We start from the raw sequence: 23324 nt of genomic DNA, 5'->3' as shown, positions 1-23324 counted from the left end.
CATCTTCACACTATACCCAAACCAGTATATTTTAAACTTCTTGAAGAGAGCATTAAAAAATAAAAAACACACATTTCCACCTAAGTAAACTATCCTGAAACAACCACAACATTTACTAGTAGAATTCCATATGCACTAATTTTACTACCTTTTTACTTTTTTTTTACTTTTACTTACTACTTTTACTTCTGAACATCCCCCCCACAAAAAATAAATTTTTATACACAGATTTTCAATTTTAAAAGTAGTTCTTGCAAGTCAACACTAAACAGTGACTATAAAAAATACCCAAAGCAGTACATATAAACTTCTTCAAGATTGATTTAAAAAAATAGACTTCCACACAAAAAGTTCAAACTATCCAGAAACATTTCTATTGTAAAATCAATCTGTCCTGACACAGCCATGATAACATCTATTAGTAATATATCAGATTACTACATTTATCCCCGAACATTGCTCACACCTGAATTAAAAAAAGAAAGAAAGTTAAATGTGCACACAGTTTTACCGTTAAAACTACTACTTGCAACATTGATACAGAGAAGGTACAACACCTCCCCCCTCAAAAACAGACAATTATATATTTATATATTTAAATACACACACACACACACACACACACACACACACACACACACACACACACACACACACACACACACACACACACACACACTTTTTTACACCTACTTGCAAATCCCAAAACCACTACAGATTCAAGTAATGAGCAATGCACCCCATTTCCCTCTGAACATTAAAAAAAAGTACACATTGAAATAAAACACAATATTCCCACTTTTTAAAACGTTAGAACATAAAATACTACCTGTGCTTACCATGGCAATCACAGTCTTTACAGTACTGCCTGTGGCTGGTTTCTCTTCTGGACTGGATGGGGTTGGTTTCCTTTCTGAACTGGCTGGCATGCTGGCTTCCCTACTGGGCTGGCCTGATTCCTGGATACTTTCTGGAGTGGTTGACTGTTTTCCTGGAGTTGATGGATGACTCATTGGCTTACTGAGTGGCTGGCTGGCTTCATGGAGTGGTTGACTGGTTGGCTTTCTGGAGTGGCTGGATTGGCTGGCTGGATCAAAAAAAGCAAACTTCAGTTCTACTGAAAAGCAGCTGTAGAAGCGCTAATATAAAAAAAAAATTGCTCTTCCTGCTCCAATCCCTACTCCCTTCACAAACTGCAGCCAATCACTGCATGAGTTAAAGCACCTGGGCCTAACAGGGAATAGCTCTACCTGCAGGTCCACATTGGTTACATAACTGAATTAGCATGGAAAAGATGGAAGCAAGTGTGACTTTTCCATGCGAATTCACCTCTCTTGCAAAGTAGGATTTTTATAGTGCTCTTCTTTATCTAGTAGGCGATGGGAGTATTTGCTTCAACCCACGAGTGTCCCACTGGTAATGGGATGGGTGGTAACCTTAGGAATTTAGAGGGCATTTCACAGAGAATACCAAGCAGGTGGAACATTACAAAATGAAAAATACTAAAAAAGAAAAAAAAGTTGTAAAAATGCTTGTAAATCATGAAACAATTATTAGGAAACGACAGAAAGAGGCACTACAATGATAAAACTACCATGAAGGTAAGAACAGTGGTAACATTAGTAATGGTAATCACTTAAAGGTTCTCACAAGCCCACAGTTTTACAGAATTTTGGGAATCTCACTTCCATTCTTTTTAAGCTTTATTTCATGTTCTAATATCTGTTGTTATGCATGTGGAAATCCAAGGAGAATAAATACCTTTACCTGTTTTTAAAGAATGAGTAAGTAGTTTATTTTGACTAAAAGTAAGTAAATTATAGCGATAACTTAAGACATGAGTGGAGTCAGTTGCACTGTATTAATCTGCACCGTCTAAAGCCATAATCTCAAGTATCAAATTTTCAAAGTTTTTTTGAAAAGAATAGTACATAATTTGTTTGGTTGGTAGCGTTTGGGACTTTAATGACCACTGAGACAGAATACGGCAGTGGCATCCGAAGGCATTGGATAATGTAGTTTGTTGTAGTAGTATCTCTGGAATATTAGTAATTAGTAAGTCTAAAATGAACGATTTGTACCATCAGAATTTGGTCTTGTCGCTTCTTTGACAAGCTGTTCCAAGGTTGCATGCACTAAGCAGCCAATTTAATGTACTTCTAAACAATGAGTTCCAGTTGAGATTGAAATCAATGCAAATGATTTAATTTATTAATGTACTTATGTATTTATTCGTACATACACACTTTTTTAACCTGGTAAATTAACTGGTTCATGGACTCTTTTCAGCAATGACCTGGGCCTCAATGGCAAACATAATAACAACTACGAAATGTACTTAGGAATACAATGAAAAAATATTTAGTTATAACCGTGTTTTGTCTTTGATATTATTATAAAAACAGTTCAGTGTAGTCATGAGCATTAACTTTATGGGTATTCCACTAAGGTCAGATTCAAAGCATGGTTATGATTATCCACAAATGACAGAGTAATTGCAGTTTGAATTTGTGGCTTCATGATTAAGTGTCAAACCATTTTTTTGCAATGGAAATCCCATCAAAAAATTACTGAATGCTACTTTCAGTAAACAACAAATCAAGCTTTTTTTGTAGGAGGCAAACCTCGCTGCATGCCATCAAGTTATACCTACCAACTCCATGGTCACATAAAAGTGAAGAAAGGGTAACATCTAATGTTCACTGAAAGTGGCTTTCAGTCATAATTTCTTCACATTGTTGATAGTCAGATAAGGTTTGAAATCTTATGTTCCTGAATTGGTTAAGACACCTCCAGCTTGCTTCATTCCTTGTCTGTTATTAGTTAAAAATAGTATAATTTGAAGAAAAGTATGGGGCTACCACAAATTATGTTAAAGCCTAGCTCCAGTAATTTTTTTTTAGAATTTTGGGATTATGTTATAACACCATTATTCTAGTTTAGCTCATTTGTTATTTATACTACATGTACTGAGATTAGCAATAGTTAAATGGCTGATGCTATTTGTTGAAAAAAAAATGTCGCAAGATGAAAGTGTATGTCTCCAGACAGCAGAACGGTTGTAAGTGTAAGAATAACTATAAGCGTTTATGATTTATACAACATTTTAATAGATGTGCATCTGAGGAGCATGCTGATGGCATCTAAATAATATTTCCAAGTGACCTTCACAGCAAACAGCTTAAACTTTGTCAATCATTCATGTATTATAATCGGGAAGAATATGAGTAGAGCAGAGTATTTTGTTAAATCTGGTATAAAATTTGCAGTTGAAGTAGAAGTGCATACATGTATTTTTTATTGTAATAGAGAAACTAATACTAAGAACATAATTATTTTATAAAAAAGATTAACATGTTGCAGTATTACTGTCCTTTTAAGGCACCTGTGTAGGTAATGAAAAAGCTCCAGGGCAGAGATAAAAGGCCACAGTGTTTGATACTTCATAGTTCCATTTGCACAATGTGTAACTTTACACAAGTCACTTACCCAGACATTGAATATCTAATGACTATTATTGAGTAATAGCAAATCCATGCTAATCATCCACTTCTAAATTGTTTTGTGACTGCAGAATCCCCTTTGAAGGAAATAGAAAACACACACACAGATGCGCGCGCACACACACACACACACACACACACACACACACACACACACACACACACACACACACACACACACACTCACACACACACCTAGACATGATTCTCTACATATCTCTCTGCACTCGTCTTCCTTTGCTGTAAAATAAATGTCTTGTGCACTCCCAGTGATTCAGTCCACCAAAATCCTGCTTCAAATCTCCTGCGCAGCTGATGTCTTTCAACTTCTTGTTTTTAGCACATTGATGTCTGCAGCTGATGTTTTCTTCTCAGTCAAGATGTGCTGATATCTTTTGGGCTAAAAAATAACTCATGTGCATGCTTCTGAGACTGAGCATTTTTTTTTAACTAGGCTGGACGCCACAGCCAGCAGCAGGCTCTTGGCACCTGCCTTGGTCACCTTGTGCTGCATCCAGGTCTGTGGCTAAGCATTATGTTGCCCAAAGGAGAAATCTGGATAAAATAAGAGAAAATCATCTAGAAAAGAAGATGAAAAAACTCTGGTGAGGAAGAGTATTGTAGCTGTTCAGCAAAAAGCAGTTCAGGTTTCAGCTTTGGTACAGGAGATGGCTTCCAGTAATTTACAGAAAAAAAAATCAAATGCAATCAGAATTGTTTAAAGTAAGTGAAAAACTGGATGAATAAAGTCAAATGAAGAAAGGCTAAAGCTTCTATTGTTATTTACATTTTTTCCTAAGGTAGATAGCAAATGCTGGAGATCTAATGAGAAAGAGAGGGGTAATTGGGAATATGTTTTTTTTAGGAATGTAATGAGTTGGCAAATTTTACAAATTCCCTATGGGATACTTGTCAGAAATGCTGGAGGAGGGAATTATTGTAACAAAGGAGTTTATTCTTTTGAATTGGTATATAGAAATTGAATTGCCTAGACATGATAAGGCCTTAGTAAAACTGTAAGTCAGAAAAGTTACTGTGAGGTGTACATGAGGTGTACACCTCACAATAACCTTTTCTTATTCAGAAACAGCCCTACCATGGTGCTACAACATGACATGCAGACATGCAGCACAGTGGTAGTCGGCTTCTGCAGCAGTAGTGAATGCTAATGAGGCTTTTTGGAGACAGACATATAATAATTAGCCATGTGCTCTTCCCCACAACTATTTGAGGGGAGGAATTTACACAGTTCAGTGATGTGCTCAGCTGCATAATTTAACACAGCCACTCCTGGCTGCTCACAATAATAAACATGGCCAAAAGGCCATGTTCATCCATGTAGATATATGTGCTCAGTTGTTTAGTGGTCAGGCAGTGTTTGGGGGTGTGTCCATGTGTGTATGTGAGAGGCTGTGCATGTGAGTATATGTGTGAGTGTGTGTCTCCCTGGGAGGTCACAGTAGTGTGTCAGACAGGGTGCAGGTTAGGTGTGTGTGTGTGTGTGTGTGGGGGGGGGGTTGAGGAGACTGTTATACTTCTATGAACCCCATGACTAATGAGCAAAGCCTACAACATTGGCTTTGGGAACAATTACCACTAGCCATAATTGTAGCGATGTGGGTTGGCGGAACACGTGCCACCAGGGATAACCTCACATGCTGGAATAGCACTTAAACATAACAGAGATGGGGAAAACACTAGACACCAGGGAAAACTCTGCATAGCATACCTTAAAAGCACTTAATTAAGCATAAATAAAAGCTGTTGTGGAGAACCACAGGACACCATGCTATAGGCAGCATGTCTTAAAGTTGGTAACAGGGTTCCCAGCATTTTACCCTCCCCCTTTGCTCAGCAGATACTAGTTCTCTGCACCCACACTAGGCACCAGGGAAAGTATAAGTAGTGTGCCATAAAGGCACTAAATGGGATTCCAACCCTGTAAACTCCCAGTGGAGCTATTAGTCCTCAGCATCAGCACTAGACACCAGGGACAGTATAATTAGTGTGCCTTAAAGGCACTAAATGGGATTCCAACCCTGTACCCTCCCAGCAGAGATATTTGTCCTCTGCACCAGCATTAAGCGCCAGGGACAGTATAAGTAGTGTGCCTTAAAGCACTAAATGGGATTCCAACCTTGTACCCTCCCAGTGGAGATATTAGTCCTCTGCACCAGCACTAGACACCAGGGACAGTATAATTAATGTGCCTTAAAGGCACTAAATGGGATTCCAACCCTGTACCCTCCCAGCATATATATTAGTCTTCTGAGCCTCTACTAGGCACCAGGGATAGTATAAGTAGTGTGCCTTAAAGATACTAATTGGAATTCCAACCCTGTACCCTCCCAACAGAGATATTAATCCTCTGCACCAGCACTAGACACCAGGGATAGTATAAGTAGTGTGCCTTAAAGGCACTAAATGGGTTTCCAACCTAGTACCCTCCCAGCAGAAATATTAGTCCTCTACAGGCACCAGGGATAGTGTAAGTAGTGTGCCTTAAAGGCACTAAATGAGATTCCAACCCTGTACCCTCCCCGCAGAGATATTAGTCCTCCGCACCAACACTAGGCACCAGGGTAGTATAAGTAGTGTACATTAAAGACACTAAATGGTATTCCAACCCTGTACCCTCTTGGTGGAGATATTAGTCCTCTGCATCATCATGGATTGAATAAACCAAGAAAGTAATAGTTTAAAAAAAAGTTAACTACAAATAGGAAGAGTGTTTGAACCCTGCAACCCTACCGCAGTAAATTAGCCTTAACCAGGCATTTTTAACATCTATTGAAGATGCCAGATATTACTCATTGCTTGCAACAGTTTGTGACATATGAAGGACAGGGACGGTAAAAATTAGCTATACCTATCAACCTTGTAATGTAAGACATCAAGATAAAGCCAGTATTAAAATCAGGGATGGATTTTGATTAGTCCTCCTCCAAATGTAGAAAGTGGATAGTATAACAGCTGCTGCACTAGCACGGATTTTCTGAAGGATGTAGTGTGAAACTGTAGTGTGTGGTATTCATGACTGACTGAAATTATTCATGATTTATGAATGCAGGAAAGAAGAAACATTGGGGAAGTTCTTACAACACAGGGGCAGGTATAGGGTATGTGGTATGTGGAGTGTGGTGTGTGTATGGCTACATGTTTGCATGTATGCATTGTGTGTGGGAGGGCGAATTGCTGGAGGTGCCTGTGTTAACATGATGCAGCCACTACTACTGTTAATCTCCACACAAAGTGCCTATCTGCAATAGTGGTAGTTAACAAGGCTTCAGAGCATGCAGGTTAGCTGATAATGAGATCTTCTTTCACTACAGCTAACATGTTTCTGAATCTCAATGTATCATGGAAAAAGTGCCTTTTTACTGCAGCTCTTAACACAAGTGATGGGGTTCTTTCAGAATCCCCAGGTAAGTTTAATGCTAATTTGTCTTCCAAAAAAAAAAGCAATCACTAGAAAATAGAAATCAAAATCTAAGCCATAAATGCAGTATTGAATGTTGTAAAGGAGAAAAAAGAATTGGAGGTGGGATGTTTAGGGAAGTAACAAACTACATAGTGGAGTTTGTGGGAACAATGCATGCAGAATAATGTTTGGGAGGAGGAGTGGAATTTCAGAGACGGAAGGACTTCAGCAATTTATTCAATGCCGGAGTGAATGAAAAAGAAAACAGTTATCTTACATGAAAGTGAAAAATGTTTGTAATAGGTCTTTTTTATTAGTATATGCATACCCATGACAGTCATCAATGTGTGAATTTAATAAAGGTGTTAAAAATGATTTAAAATGAAAGATAAGAGTATACAGCTTTACAGATTTTGTATTTGTTAGGTGCTCAAAATGTAAATGTCATACTAATGGAGAAAGTATATGCATTTTTGTAAATACCATATTCTCTAACCTAGTTCTAACATCAGAACATGTATTCCTATTGCTTCCAGTAGAAAAAAAGGCTTCTTCAGCATTTGTGATTTCTTAAGAATACTGGTAAAATGAATTTGTATGTTTTCTGTATGCACATTCTCAGAGTATCAGATACATTTATCCATGTCCTCTTAAAAGCTGACAGAGGCCACTGTGATCAGAATATTGGAAAAATGTGCAGATGAAACATTTCAAACTTTGCTCATCTGTAAACTAAGAGACCATAGCTGTGAATACATGCCACCACTCTTGGATGTAATCTCAGCTTGAATTTTATTTAACTCCCTGAAAGTAAAATACAAAGCTTCAGGGTTATGAAATGTTACATATGAGCATTGTAAAGCATTCTTTTTTGCAGCACAGTTCTTGGATTCCTTTTGACATTTAACAAGATCACTGAATTTCTTTTTTTTAGGAGAAAGTGAAAGGAACATTTCTAGACTTAAGACATGAGCCTTTTTATATTTCTTTGTCTGTTAATCCATCTTTTCAAAATACCTGCATGGAGCCATCACCACTTTTCTATTTGGCTAGAACATGACAGATAGATGTAAGTAGGTCATAAGTTAAATTCAGACCTGCTTCTTTAAAGCTGTTTATAAAATAACAAGCAAGAACTGACCCAAGAATTTTCTTTCTGAAACATGTTTGTGTATTTTCACCACGTAATTCATACAGTTTTAATATGTGTAACTGGAATCTCACATGAAACATCTGAAACAGTCATTTAAACATGTTTCTTCATTTTGCTATTACGATTCCCTTTCAGTGATAGTGTGCAAACAGAATTAAACTGAATGCTATGGTGTTTTTTTGAGGTATGAAATAATGTAACAGAAATGCCTTTTGCAGAAATGAATCCCCATATAAGCCCCAGGTGCTCAGGAGAAGTGTTGCTTGTAGTATTTTCATTTGATACTACAAGTTACTGGTTGTACTTGTAACATATTGCTTCTTATACATCAGCAGTGTCCACATTCACAATCAAACAGTAAATCTGTAAAGAACCTGGTATCCATGACAACTACATGACACCTCCTTTATCCAATAAGTGAGCAGGTCTAGTTCTGTTTTGAGAGCCAAGGAATATGTTAGATTGTCTATGTGCCAGTGTACAGATGGATTAAATAAACATGGCATCTGATGTTGTAAATCTTTGTTCATTCATTACAAATAGGACTTCGGTTCCGTCCTCGGAACCGATACGGCTGTTTCCAAGCTTGTTTCGGCCTAAAACTCTCAGCTAAGACCTACCAATAATGGCCCTCTCCTAGTTACTCCAGATCTTGTTTGCCATGTTCCTTGTCAGACGTGCTAGCCATCTCTCTCAAAGCTAAGTGGAAAATTTTGATTTTGAAGATAGTTTCTCTTCAAAATGTCTTATTTTTTAGTCAAATTAGCCTTTTATCACTGTCGCCTATAACCTACCTCTGTTCCCTACCCTTTACCTTGGTAATTGAATTTCTACCATTATTGATTCTGTCCCTCTCTTCTGCCTTTGATAGGCCCTTCCTTACCACTTGTGGTATTTTTTAAATACCATCATTGGTATTCTCTCAGTTTTTTATATCCCTTCTTTTGTTTTTTTTTTCTATTAGGATAGCCTTGTTGCCTTACTATGTCAGACAAAGCTAAGTTGGGGTTTAAACAGTATGACAGGTGTGGGTGTAAGATGCCCAACTGGGACGGACACGCTCGTTGTGTCTACTGTTTGGGCATGGAGCATATTAAAGCTGACTGTGGCATTTGTACACTAGCAGAACGTAAAAATAAGCTTATTTTAAAAGGTTTAATTAAGACACCTTTTTCAGAGGCTCTATCTTGGTTGGAGGTCTCACCCCCCTCCAAAGAAATAAAAACATAAGGAAAAATGGAGTCACTTGGTTCCTGCATCTCCACCGATTCGGCTCCATGCTTTGCTGGTGCCCTCAGCGCAGACCTCCATGGCACCAGGCTCTGTATCTTCTCCCTTGGTACTGTCCATGATATTCACCCCTATTTCAGTTCCAACCTCGGCACCACTGACTTCGGTGCCATCCTTGGATCCGACATTGGCTCCTATGACTGTACTTGCTTCGGCACCATCTCCAGCCACGGTGCCAATAGTTTCTTCGGCTCCATTGGTTCCTAAACTCAAATATCTGCCAAGGACAAGATGCTCTCCAACTTACGACTCTGGGGCAGAGGTTTAGCCCTTTTCTAGAAAGGCCTGATTCTCCTTCAGCAGCCACCTTTAGATCCACCAGATGTTTTTCTGAATTAGACCTAGTGTGGGTTGTGGACCAGCTTCTGGCAGTTAGGGGATTGCCCATTCCAGCTAGACCTTCCGTCCCTCTTGGCTCGGAATATTTTACTACATCTTCCCCTGTTTATCCTGCTCTGGCCTCTACCCAGGTCCCGGAGATCTTGGTACCGATGTCCACCCTGGTGCCTAATGTCTCAGCTCCGACAGCAGTGTTTCCCCTGTCAGCACCAACCACCCTTATTGCATTGGCTCCGGTGGAGCCGATGCTCTCTCGGAGCAGTGCTTGGACTGTCTGTACCTTGGTACCTAGCCCGATGCCCATTTTCTCGCTGGTGCCATCTGTGTCCATGGCTTCAATGGCTTCCAATCCTCTCAGAGCTCCTCACCTGGAGGTGAGCTCCTCAGGGTGGGGTGTGACCCTGGTTCTGAGGTTGTCCTTCTCAGTTCCGGGCTCCCATCCCTCCTTGGGCGGGCCTGCTTTCCAGGTGACGGAGAGGGTCCTTGCCTCCGCAGCCTTGCTGTCAGCACCAATGACATCAGCATCAGAACCCCCCCCTAGCATGCAGATGTCCCAACCCCCTATTTCAGGACCCCAGGCACGGGAGCTGCAAGACCCCCCCTTTGAAGGGAACCCTTTCTTCAGAGTCCTCCTCAGAAGATCCCACTGGGGAGCCACCTCGGAAGAAATGGTGCAAGAGGAAGTACCTTGATTCCCCGGAGGAATCTTTAACTGAAGACACCGATTGTGATAAGGGGGAAGGGTCCCCACTGTCTCCCCCAGATGATGTCTCATTCAGAGACATTCTCGAAATCCTCAAGCAGTGGGGAGACTGGAAGTCCTCTAACCCTTCTCCTGATGAATCAGTGTTCTTGCAGGCCTTCTGTGCCTGACCATCTACTTCCTGGGTGACCCCACTGGCAGATGACCTTGTTAAGCTCATTGTACAGTGTGCCCGGAAGGCCCCAGACAATGTAGAACCTGTCACCAGGAGGCCAGACAAATTGTATCTACACCTGAAGACCAGCCCCACTGGTCCAAGCAGTTGACAGTTGATTCTATGGTTGTGGTGGCAGCCACCAAAAGAGAACTGGCAGAAGATAGTTCCACTGCCCATCCTCTGAACAGGGAGTCTGGGACCATGGACATACTAGGGAAGTGGACCTATGCTTCAGTGACCTTCACCATTCGGTTGCTGAACTATCTGGCACACTTCCCTCACCTCCAAAAAGAACTAATTTTCGAAATGTCTTCCTCTTTGGTGGGGGTATTGCCTGATGAGGTGCGTGACACTGTCGCCTCACAGCCAGCTATCCTTGAATCCATCTCAAACTCCTCGATGCGTTTGATATCCCACACCACTGAGGGGGAAGCTGAGTTGCCACATCAGGCATTGTCATGAGATGTAATGCTTGGATGTGGTTGTGTGACTTTTCAGACCCTTTTAAATTTTCCTTCGTCAATGCACCTGTCGATGAATCTGCACTTTTTGGACCCAAAGTATGAGACACACTTACACGAAGTGAGAAAGATGAAAAGACCTTGTCTGCTGTGGGCATACACTTTTCCAACTCCCAGAGGTTCTACTCCAGGAACCAGAAGGGAGGAAAAATGTGGTTCAAGAAATCCCAAGGATCTTTTCGTGACACTAGTGGTGAACAATCCCTCTGGGGCAGAGGGGGCATCTCATCTGGAAGACACCCCTTTCGGGGTAGAGGGGGTCTACATAACCAGGGCGCTAGAGATTCTTTGTCAGGCAGGCCCTATCAGCACTCCTGAGAATGGCCTAATTGCTTTCTTCTGGAAGCAGTTGGGGTCATTTTTCTCTGCACCTACCAGCCTGGCAACTTATTACTACCCATGTTTGGGTGCAGAGAATAATATCCAAAGGCTATCACATACCTTTTGATTTAACTCCCAGACCTGTCAAACAAATCCCTGATGTACCACCCAATCAGAGGGTATTAGCAGCCTTAGAAATAGAAAAGCTGCTAAGAAAAAGAGTCATCCAACCAGTCCCACCAGACCAGACAGGATCCGGGTTTTATTCGAGGTTCTTTTTAGTGCCAAAAAAGACGGGGGACTGGAGACCAATCCTGCATCTCAGCCTATTGAACAAATTTATCAAACCTCAAAAATTCCGGATGGTCATGGTACAGTCCATTCTCCCCTTCCTAGGGAGAGACAATTGGATGTGCTCTATAGACCTCCAGGACACATACTACCACATAATGATGGATCACCGCTCCTGGAGGTTTCTCAGCTTCTGGCTGGGAGCCAATCACCACCAGTTCCGGGCACTGCCATTCGGTCTCTCGACAGTCTCCTGTGTGTTCACCAAATGTATGGCAGTTGTAATAGCTCATCTTCGACTACAAGGATTCCAGGTGTTTCCATATCTAGATGATTGGCTCCTTAACACTCCGACCAGGAATCTCCTAGTCCACAGCCTCTCTTACACTCAAGGACTCACTCTCCACTTGGAGATTACAATCAACAAGGACAAATTTCCAATGTCCCCAATGAAGAGACTGGAATTTATTGGAGTGATCTTCGACACAACATCCTGTCAAGCTGCTCTTCCCCCTCACAGGCTTTCAAAAATAAGACACCAAATCCAAGACCTTCTTCATCAGACCTGTGTACCAGTATGCCTTGTACTGCAGCTCTTAGGCTCCATGACGGCTGCCATTATGTTAGTACCACTGGCGAGGCTGCACATGAGAATTCTGCAGTGGCTCCTTTCCGCACAATGGTCATTTCTAACTCACCAACTCAACCACATGATACGTCTTACAAACCACTGCAAGGAAGAAATGCTATGGTGGATGAAGCCACAAATTAATCTTTGGTGTCAACTGTTCTGTCTTCCCCAGCCCACGGCCACTGTGACCACAGACACTTCCCTGTTAGGGTGGGGGGGGGGGGCATTTCCAGGGAAAGATGGTCCAAGGCACCTGGTCCCCTATGGAGGCCAATTTGCACATAAATGTCCTGGAACTGAGGGCAGTTCTCTTAGCATTGCAAGCATTCCATGCACCCTTACCTTCTGGGACCATTGCAATTCAGTCAGACAACATGTCAGTCGTCTGGTATATCAACAAGCAAGGCAGAACCAGGTCTTACCCCCTGTGTCAGGAAGCCATGAGGGTTTGGCACTGGATGATAGCTTCCAACCACTTTCTTATAGCAATGCACATTCCAGGAGTTCCAACCTTATTGCAGACAATCTGAGCAGGAACATCCTGATGCCTCATGAGTGGTCCCTCAACCCTGTAACAGCAGATTGGATCTTCCGATGCTGGGGCAAGCCTTGCTGCGATCTGTTTGCTTCTCCCCTAAATAACAAATGCAGAAGCTACTTTGCCCTGATCCCCCCTCAGGGGGAACCCCCGAGGGACGTTATAATGATCAATTGGCTCCCAGGTCATCTGTATGCCTTTCTCCCATTTCCCCTCATTCCAAATTTTCTCCAGAAAGCTCAGAGGTTGAGAAGCAAAGTGATCCTTATTTTCCCCTATTGGTCCCGTCAAGTCTGGTTCCTGTTTCTATGGCCTCATCTGATTCTCAGCCCGTGGATCCTGGATCATTCCCAAGAACTGTTATCTCATCCTCAGGGACTGATTCATCCAAATCTCCACAGTCCCAGGCTCACAGCTTGGTTCCTCCACTGCCAGTGATTGCCAGGCTGCCTGACATCCTATCTCCTGTTCGTGAAATTCTTCTGGCTTCACACAAACCTTCCACCAGGAAATTTTATTCTAGTAAATGGACTAGGTTTTCTATTTGGGCCAAGGATCAGAACATAGAACCCTTCTCTATGTCTGTTCAAAAGATCCTTCAGTACCTGATGACTCTTTTACATGCAGGAGCCTCAGCATTGACCATCACTGTACATTTAGATGCTATCGCCAATTTTCATAATGGATTTGATAATTCTTCGATTATGTCACATCTCCTATGCAAAATAGTCTTGAAAGGAATATTACACATTAAACCTCCAGTCAAGCCTCCCTTAAAACCTTGGGACTTGACTTTGGTGCTTCAATCTCTCGCAGGTCCTCCTTTCGAGCCCTTTGATGAATGTGATTTAAAATTTTTGTCATGGAAAACCTTACTTCTAGTAGCACTTACCTCAGCGAAATGAGTATCTGAGCTGCAGGCCTTGAGTGTCAAGAGACCTTACTTGATCTTCCACATGGATAGGGTGTCCCTTTGTACTGACCCTTCTTTCTTGCCCAAGGTAATTTCTGGATTTTCCATTAACCAATCTATTGACCTGCTGGTTTTCTTCCCTCAATATTCTAATAGAGAGGAGTACCTTTTGCACACCCTTGATGCGCATTGGCAGCTTCATTGTTATTTGGGCAGGACTAAATCTTTCAGGAAAACAGATCAATTGTTTGTGGCCTTTGCAGGACCCAGATTGGGTAAACCTGTTTCCAAAGTGACTTTATCCTCCTGGCTTAGAAACATCATTACCTTTATCTACCAACAAAATAAGCTATCCTTACCTTTCAGAATAAAGACTCATTCTACCAGATCTATGGCTACTTCTGTAGCATTTCATTGCAGAACCTCTATTGTTGATATCTGTGCAGCAGCCACTAGGGCAAGACCTCATACCTTTATCTCTCATTACAAATTGGATTTGGCCTCCAGGGGATGAACATCTTTTGGTTCTATGCTGCTCAGTTATATCCTTCCTTTGGGCCACCCAGGACTCAAGTAGCTGGGGACTCAGTCCTAATTGTAATGAATGAACAAAGATTTACAACATCAGATAAAGAAGTTATGTCTTACCATAACGTTCCATCTGTGTTGTAGATCTTTGTTCAATCATTACTTCCCACCCTCCTTCCCCCTGCCTGGACTCCTGATGGATTTTAGGAACTCCTGGTTAGGGTATATGATCAGACAGAGCCTTCTACTTTTTTTCTGTTACTACCTCTATTATATAGGGGTGGGCAAACTCGATCTGGAGAAACTAGGAGGGGGGCATTATGGGTAGGTCTTAGCTGAGAGATTTTGCCTGGCACGAACTTGGAAACGGCCGTATCGGTTCCGAGGATGGAACAGAAGTCCTATTTGTAATGAATGAACAAAGATCTACAACACAGATGGAACGTTATGGTAAGGCATATCTTCTTTTTTCTGTTTCCCCTCTAAAACTTTTTTTTTTTTCTGTAGGCTGCTTGTTTGTCACAGCATTATAATCATTATACACCATTTGGATAGATGAGTCCCTGAAGTGCATATGCCATATTTTCAGATATATTTCTGACTTCTAGTATGGCATTTTCTTTTTTATTGAGTGTGTAATATAAAAGATGTGGTCATAATACAATCTGAATCTTTTATTGCCTAACCAATGGAACATATCCTAAAGTCAAACAAGTTTGTTTTCATGCTGTTGCAGATTAAAGGAACCCTGTACCAGGGTAAAACGGAGTAGTATTTTCTTAAAAAAAACTACTGTGTCACTTTGGATATTAGACACAAAGGATGATAAGCAACCATATTTAAAACCTAGGTAGCATCTGCTGTCTATAGTGATTTAAGAACATACATACTGAGATAAAATATGTACATGAATGGAATGAAAAGCAAACTTCGTTTGTGTTAAACCACAATCAGTGCAGTGCATGGTAATGGTAGGGGTATTCCAAGCCTTTTGCTATCAAAAAGAGATCTTTATATGGTAACATTGAGTTCCCTCCTACTTGCTAAACCATGACTAAAACCTGAGCAGAAACATAAGGTCCTTCAGGGCTTCTCCATCACCTAGTCATGCAATCTGTAAATCTTTTTCTTTTTGCTCCCATTGTACTCTTCCTGTCAATATCCATGCCACACAGGCAACCAAATGAACACTTACATGCATTGTTTCCTTAACAGCATGCAGTTCTAAACTGCTCATAAAGGTGAGTGCAAATATATTTCATTAACCTTGAGCCAAGACCATTCATTTGTGTAAAACTCTGTGTTTAAGCTATAATATGAGATACAGAATTTTATTCTGTTTTTATAAATGCTGTCAGAGCAGTGGACTGCTGTTGATGTCAGATAATGTGCTTCTAGAAAAAAAATGACCACTTGTCTGTGCCAAGTGTTGACTTGGATTTGAGATGGACCACACTAGTAGGGGATAAACATGTCTAATCAATAAAATGAGGCGTTACAAAGCAGTAAAAGGTTAGAAATTATGGCAGTGACTATCTGCTCCATTCCACATAGTTTGTTACGTGATGTCCATATGTAATCTGGAAGGTGAGCTAGAATTAAAAATTGGGGTAAACAGAATGCCTAGCACCATCTATAAAATGGTCGATACCAACTTAGTGAAGAACAATATGCTGAAGGTTATAATGCTGAGTGTGCAATGCTAAATGTCAAAATGGTGAAATGTTAAAATGTTGAAATCAAAATACTTAAGCTCCTACATGTGTAGAGAGCTAGATTCATACGTTTGGTGAACACACTCAGGACCCATTGGATAATAAGAAGCTTCATGTCCTGGATCCCATGTTGGAACAAGCTGATTCCTTAGTGAAGTTATAAAGTTATGAACTAATAGGTCAAGTGTAAATGAGAGGGAAAGTTCATTCCACAGGCACAGAAGTCTTTCAGCTATGAAGTGTCATGCTCCACAGTATAGTTAATATCATTTTTGTTGAGCCTGAATGCCTTCTTGTGTTCAGGTCATCAAGAGAGTATTCTAATTTTTATTTATTTATTTTACATTTGTTAACTGGGTAGAGTATGGCTGGGCAAGTAGCCTGTTTTCAGCGGTGACCCGGGGAGAAAATCTCCATAACAATAATACAAAAAGATTACAAACATTTTTAAAAGATTTACAAACAATATACAAAAAGTTTGACAGTTGCCAATAATGAGAATTTACAAAAAAAGGGAATGTAAAATAGAAAACATTACAAGCCTTACTACAGACAGTAATATGAAATTTATTAGATATATAACTAAAAACCATTGTGGTATTTTTCGTTTCGTAGAAGTAAGACAAGAAGATAGCAGAATAGAAAACATTTGAATTGAAGGCACGAGAAACTAGCTATTAGTATTATAGGAGCATAGCCATTGTTGAGTAAGGTATTCCTTTAGGAGTTTTTTGAAGCTATGACGATCTGTGTTTTGTAAGATATTCTGGGGTAATAGGTTCCACTGTTTGGCTACTTTGAAGGAGAAGAGAGAGTCACCAAAATAATTATGGGATTTTGTAACCTTGAGTATAAGTTTATCACATGTTCTAAGGGTCCTGGGGTTGGTATTTAGTTGCACTAGGTTGGAGAGTGCAGGGCAGTTTTCAGGTTTGTGGATAATGGAGTGGTGAGATGATTGAGCAATAACAGATTGGGAAATTCAAGCCAGTGTAGTTTTTGAAGAGCAAGGCAATAATGTGTCCTGTTGGGTATATTAGCAGCAACTTTTGCTGTTTTGTTATAATAGGAATCAAGAAGATGTAAATCAGACGTGCAAGTTAGTGAAAATTTGAGAACAGTAGAGGAGAGCAGGTAGGAGGTGGGATCTGGCTGTGGCTAGTCTGGCGTTTTGACTAAGGTAAGGTTTGGCTCTATATAGAGCATCAAGTTTGATGTAAACTTTCTTAATTGTGAGTGATATGTGTTTATCAAATGTTAGGTTGTTGTCTATTGTGACACCAAGTAGTTTTGTTTGGTTAACGGGTTCTATTATAGTGCAATTAGTGGAGTAGATGGAGAGTGGAGGTGGTTTCGCTTTGGATTTCCTGTTAGAGAAGATCGTTACTTTTGTTTTGTTTGGGTTTAGGATAAGAGGAAGTTCATTTAGGTAATTTACAATATCTAGAAATTACTTTTGCAGTTTATCTTGGAGTTCTTGGGGTGTGGGAGCAGAACAAATAAGAGTAGCATTGTCAGCATATTGAATGATAGAAGCAGATTTAGTGGTAGTGGTTAGACTGTTTGTGAATATAATAAAAAGGAAACAGCCAAGGATGGAATCCTGAGGAACCCCAACGGAGACTGGGAGGAGTGTGGAGAGTTTATTATCCCATTTAGTTTCCTGTTGATGATTAGTAAGGTAGTTAAAGAACCAGTTGAGTGCTATAGAGTTAAGGTTGAAGGAAGCTAGAGTGTTGAGTAGTAGTTGGTGGGATACCATATCAAAAACTTTGGACATATCAAGGAATATAGTAGAGACTAGTTGTCCATTGTTTTTGAGGAGGTTGATGTAGTTAGTGAAACTTATGAGGACTGTGGAGGTACTGTGTTTTGGATGGAATCTGTGCTGTGAACTAGATAAGAGGTTGTTTGTAGTGAGGTGATTTAGCAGCTGCTTGTGGATACATGTCTCTAAGATTTTGGATAGGGATGAGAGAATGGTAATGGGACAATAATTAGAGAGATCTTTAGATGGGCCTCCCTTGTGGAGGGGGATGATATGGGATATATTTTCCATAGTATGGGGACATATTGTTCTGCGATGGAACTATTGATTAGGATAGATATGGGATAAGTAATGGAACTTGCAGCAGTTTTTAAGAAGTCATTAGGGAGTTAGTCAGCTGCTAGACAGGTAGGTTTTAGTTTTGATAGGAGTTTTTTGATATAAGAGGTTTGTATGGGTTTAAAAGAGAAGTAGTTAGGTTTAGAGTTAGTAGGGGTAGGCACTGTAAGGGGTTGGTTAGATCTGTTGTTGTTTAAAAGTGAGATTATAGTTGTGATTAAATAAGAGTTAAATTGGGATGCTAAACATTCAGTGCTATTTGTTGTAGATAGTGTAGTGGTAGATATTTTGCCAGGGTTGAGGAGGTAGTTAATGTTTTGCCAAGATTGTTGTGGGTTATTTATGTGTTTTTGCTGACAAACTAGAAAATAAGTTTTTTGTCAGATATTTGCTTCTTAGTTAGGTTTCTTAGTTGTTTGTAAAAGGTGAGGTTTTCTGATGTTTTTGGAGGTTTGATAAGCATTCCAGGCTGTATCCCTTTATTTAATAAGAGATTTAACATCTTTGGTTATCCAAGGTAGGGTTTTGGCTTTGGAGCAAATTTTTCTTGTTGGAGCAAGGTTATTAAAGGATGTCAAGGAAGGTATCATTAAAATATTGTACAGCTTGGTCTAGATGGAGTGATCTTAGAGGTGACCAGTTGCAGTTTTGAAGTAGGGAATTCAAGATGGTAGGGGAAACATTCTGTTTGTTGCATATGTGTTTGAAAATGACATTACAGGGGGAGTGAATGCATTTCCCTAGAAGAAAGGGGAGTGAGAGAATCAGAGAGGCACCCAGACTGGTGGGGAAAGTTGGGCTTATTGGTTAGTATCCAGTCTATAATAGATTCTTTCTTAGTGTGTTTATCAATTCTAGTGGCAAGTTTATAGTTTGGGTGAAATTGAATAAATTGATAAAATTGGAGGGACTGTCAGATGAGCAGGATAGCCATTCCAATTTGAAATCACCTAGCACTATAGTTTCTTGGTTGAAAGTAGAGGATGCCTAGGACAGGAGACTTTCAATGGTAGGGAGATTATTTCCTGGTGGTAGGTAGGAGGCAATAACATTGATGGTTTTTATGTGGACTTTCTTCAAACCAGGTGGTTAGAATTTCTGCTTCTTATCGATCTGGGGGAGTACAGATTAATTTTTCAATTTTGAGGAAATTCTTATACATGATGGCAATGCCTCCACCATGTTTGTTCAGCCTATCTTGTCTAATAACATTATAACCATTAGTAAGTATGTCCTCATCTTTAATGTGGGGTTCTAGCCATGTATCTGTAATAATTACTATATCAGGAGTGTAGGTAGCTAGTGCTACATGACATTCAGCTTTTTTGTGATACTTCTGAGGTTGAAATTAGTTATGATTAAGCCTGATTTGGAATGTTTTAGGAGAAGAAGGTGGAGGGTTATATTAGCAGGTGTGGTGGGTGTTATTGAGTGTGGTGGGAGTAGCTGTGTGGGTCCTGGGTTAGGATGTATGTCAGCTTGGAGTTGTTAGTGAGTGTAGAAGGAGAGAGAGTTTGAACTTGGATATTAGTTGATATTGATGAAAGAAATCTGGATAGGAAGGAGGGTTGGGGGTATGGACATATTTATAGTGGAAGAGCAATATGTTAGAGTTAGTGTAGAGGTTAGAACAGATGTGAAAATGGATATTTGATCTTGCATGGTATGTAATAGTGGGGAGTGTAGGACAGGGGTAGTGTGTTATGTTTGATGTGATAAAGGTAGTGGAATGGGAGGCTAGGTAGAGGGTAATGAGTAGGAGAGAGTTGCTCAAGTGAGTGGTGATAACTGACATGGTGAAATAGTAGGGAAATAGATGAAAAATATGGATGGGTTGGTGTCTGCAGTTTAGTAGAGACAGAAATATATTGATACAGTGTTGAGGAGACAGTGTTATACGAGGGATAAAATAATGGATAGTGAGGTGGGAGGGGAGAAAGTGAAAAAATAATTGATTGTGGGTGTGTTGGATGAGGTAGCTGAAAGTTATAGGATAATGAGTTAGAAAGGTGTGGTTTAGGTTAATAAGTTTAAGGAAAGGGGGTGGGTGAGAATGGGGGTAGGGTAGGATAGTATGAAATGGTTTCAAAATGTAAGAGATGATTTAATGCTGTTATGCCAGCAACAGGTCTGCTCTAAGAAGTTGTCAAGATAAGGAGACAAGAGAGAGCAAGATAGAGATAGTTGGTGTAATCCTGCAGTATAAAACAGATCTTGAAGCCTTTGATTTTTATTATGAGGAATGCTTGTACTCTTCTCCATCTGGGTCAAATAGCATGTGAGTAGGTTACAGACCAGGGTATAGTATTCCATAGCCAGATTGATGAGTTGTTTAAAGGAGAAGTTTGTTTTTTGGTATGTGTTTTGTAAAATAACTTATGAGATATAGGAAATATTATTACTTATAGTTCTTTTAGATCATGGAAGCACTGGGTATCTTCTGTATTGGGGGATATTTTGATAGAGGTGCTTACCTGAAAAAATGGAGGAGGTTGAATAAGTGTCACTGTGGTGTAGGTTGTGCATACATGCCTATAATATGCTACCTATAACTGGATAACCACTGCAGTCTATAAGTAACCATCACCTAGATGGTTATATCATATATGCATGCATGGCTGCTTGCTTATCACAGAGAAGTAAAGGTATGAGTTACTAACAAGCTTCATTGTGTAGTCCTAGGTGTGATTCCCTATATTTCCACATGTACATTTCACTTGACCAGACAGTACTCTCAATGTTACCATGAAAAAGGCACTTTTTCCTGAGTAGGCTTATCTGGTTAACAAATGAATATAAAAGCAGAGTAAAGTCAGAGCGGTCAGAGATTAGTTTATCATATACAGACTGAATAAGTAAATTACAACAGAAGTACAAAATGAGGAATTGTTCCATTAACAGATACACCAAACTCATTAAGACCTTTTTAGAAGGATTCAGAGCAAAGTGGCTAGATTCCAGCTTACACCACTGCAGTATCAAAGAACAAGCAAAGACAAATGCTACTGCAGTTTCAGTGGAACATCTGCTGTTGGACTGAGACAAGGTTCAGAACGAGCAAGGATCTGGAAGGCTTATTGACCTTTAATTAAAGAGACAGCCTCATGTGTCTTTGAGCTTTGCCTCCTGTCATAACTGCAGGACAGTGGTACTTTCACATGGCATTCCTAATATAGCTCTGTATACTGTCAGAAGGGCTTTCAGGGGGTCTATATCATATTTTGAAAGTTTCAAACATTTAACACCATATGGTCGACACCATATGAGAGATGTTTAAAAATTTGAAAATATTATAAAAAGATAAAAATAAAAAACTATATTTACCTAAATGCTGTAGGCAGGGGGGCAAGGCCCCTACACCCCCCACACCCCCGCTACTTAAATATTCCTACTCCGAGATCGCACTGCATTGAAGTAAAGGGAAAATATTCCCTACGGCGATTTCCGTTATGAGCACAACATTTTGACCAATCGGGTTCGCTCAATACACGTTCGCGTTTACGATTTTTGATCACGCAATAGGAACGCCCTTCAGGCATGAGTTACCTTGAGTCCTGTTGCAGAGAAACTCAAAGAAACAGCTGAATTTTCTGATAAAACAACCATTTCCAGAGTCCAGCCATTGAGAAGTGCAAGGAGTATTCAGAAAGCATTTGAAAGCATTTTTGTAGAGACACCTCCACCTTTAGTCCCTGTCTGCATAGTAGCTGGTCTAAATGTGTGGAAGGATTCTCACCAATCTCATGATACCCCCATCATTGTTAATGAAGAGGATTCCAGTGCACACAACCTCCTCTAGTGGGGGTAAATATTCTTCGCCCACACGAAGGGAAACAACTGATTCTTTTCTTCACAGTACCATGGTGTAACTTTCAGAGATGTTGATTTTCAGTCCAGGCCCTTCACAATCCAGCCAGATGAGAATGAGAGGAGAACCTCGTTTATGAACAGTAAAGATACAGCCTTAAATCAACATTCAAACCATGACAGTCTGTCCATGAAGATTATAAACAGACATGGTATTGATATGTTCAGTTGATAAAACTCAGCACCCAACCTGCATAAGCTGGAAGCTAATGCTAAAAATGTAGAAACAATTCTTATAGAGACCTGACAGTCTGTTGCTGGGACCGCAGTAACCAGTACTCCTGCAGGACCTTCCTCAAGCCATGTTGGTGCATATGGTCATAAGCCTTTTTCAAGCCAACCCAGCAAATCTGGAGTAGATTAATACATTCTCATGGCTTTCTAAACCACAAGCAAAAACCATCTGGCTCTATGTTCCACAGCCTAAATAGACTGCATTGACATTCCCTTTTTCCCATTTTGTACAATGGATTGAGGTGTCACAACAACAGCAACCATCATCTAAAGCCAGTGTTCACACTGTTGCAGGGCTAGCCTTGCATTGTTCTTATTAAATCCATAGTTTAGCTTTCTACTGGAATCTCCTCTCCTGTACCACAAGCAAAAAGTTTTGCTGTTTGCCATTCTGGAGGTACTGTCCATCCTTTGATACAACAGTTAAGACATGTGGTCATGTTGCTATGCCCATCTTTTTTAGTGCCTTCAAAATATTTGGATAAGTCTTATCTATGCTTGCACCATTACTACTCCACAGATGCTGTATCATTTTTGAATATAATAGACCTTAAGTATTGTATTTTAGCTGACATATAGTTGGATTCATGTTGCCTCATCAACAGGAATTTGCATGAATCCTGTTCAAGCAAAACAGGTATGAGAAAAAACATTTTCAGTGAATCTAAAAGAAAACAAATCCCAGTACTCCTTCACAGGGTGATGTATATATGGGTATCATCCATAACAGTGGAAGGATCAGAAAAGTGAGTGTTTTTTGTGGTTGGGAATAAGAGAAAATGCTTAGAAAAGTTTGCATTATATTGCCATGTGTTTCATCCTGCTGGTTAGTTTTGTGCACGTTTGCATTGCAGTGGGGCAGGATATTTGCCCTTTCCCAACTAAGGTGTGGTCTTGGAGTTGGTATACATAATTAGTGGGGGTGCACAGGGACTTGCCACCTGCAAAAACTTAACTATTTTTAGATTCGATCTAAAATGATCACTCTTATTAGGTTCAGTATTCCATGATATAATCACACACGCACACACA

Source organism: Protopterus annectens, chromosome 11.part0 (assembly GCF_019279795.1).
Source record: "Protopterus annectens isolate FY-2018-M chromosome 11.part0, PAN1.0, whole genome shotgun sequence".
NCBI lineage: Eukaryota > Metazoa > Chordata > Ceratodontiformes > Protopteridae > Protopterus > Protopterus annectens.
This window is presented reverse-complemented; position numbering follows the sequence as displayed.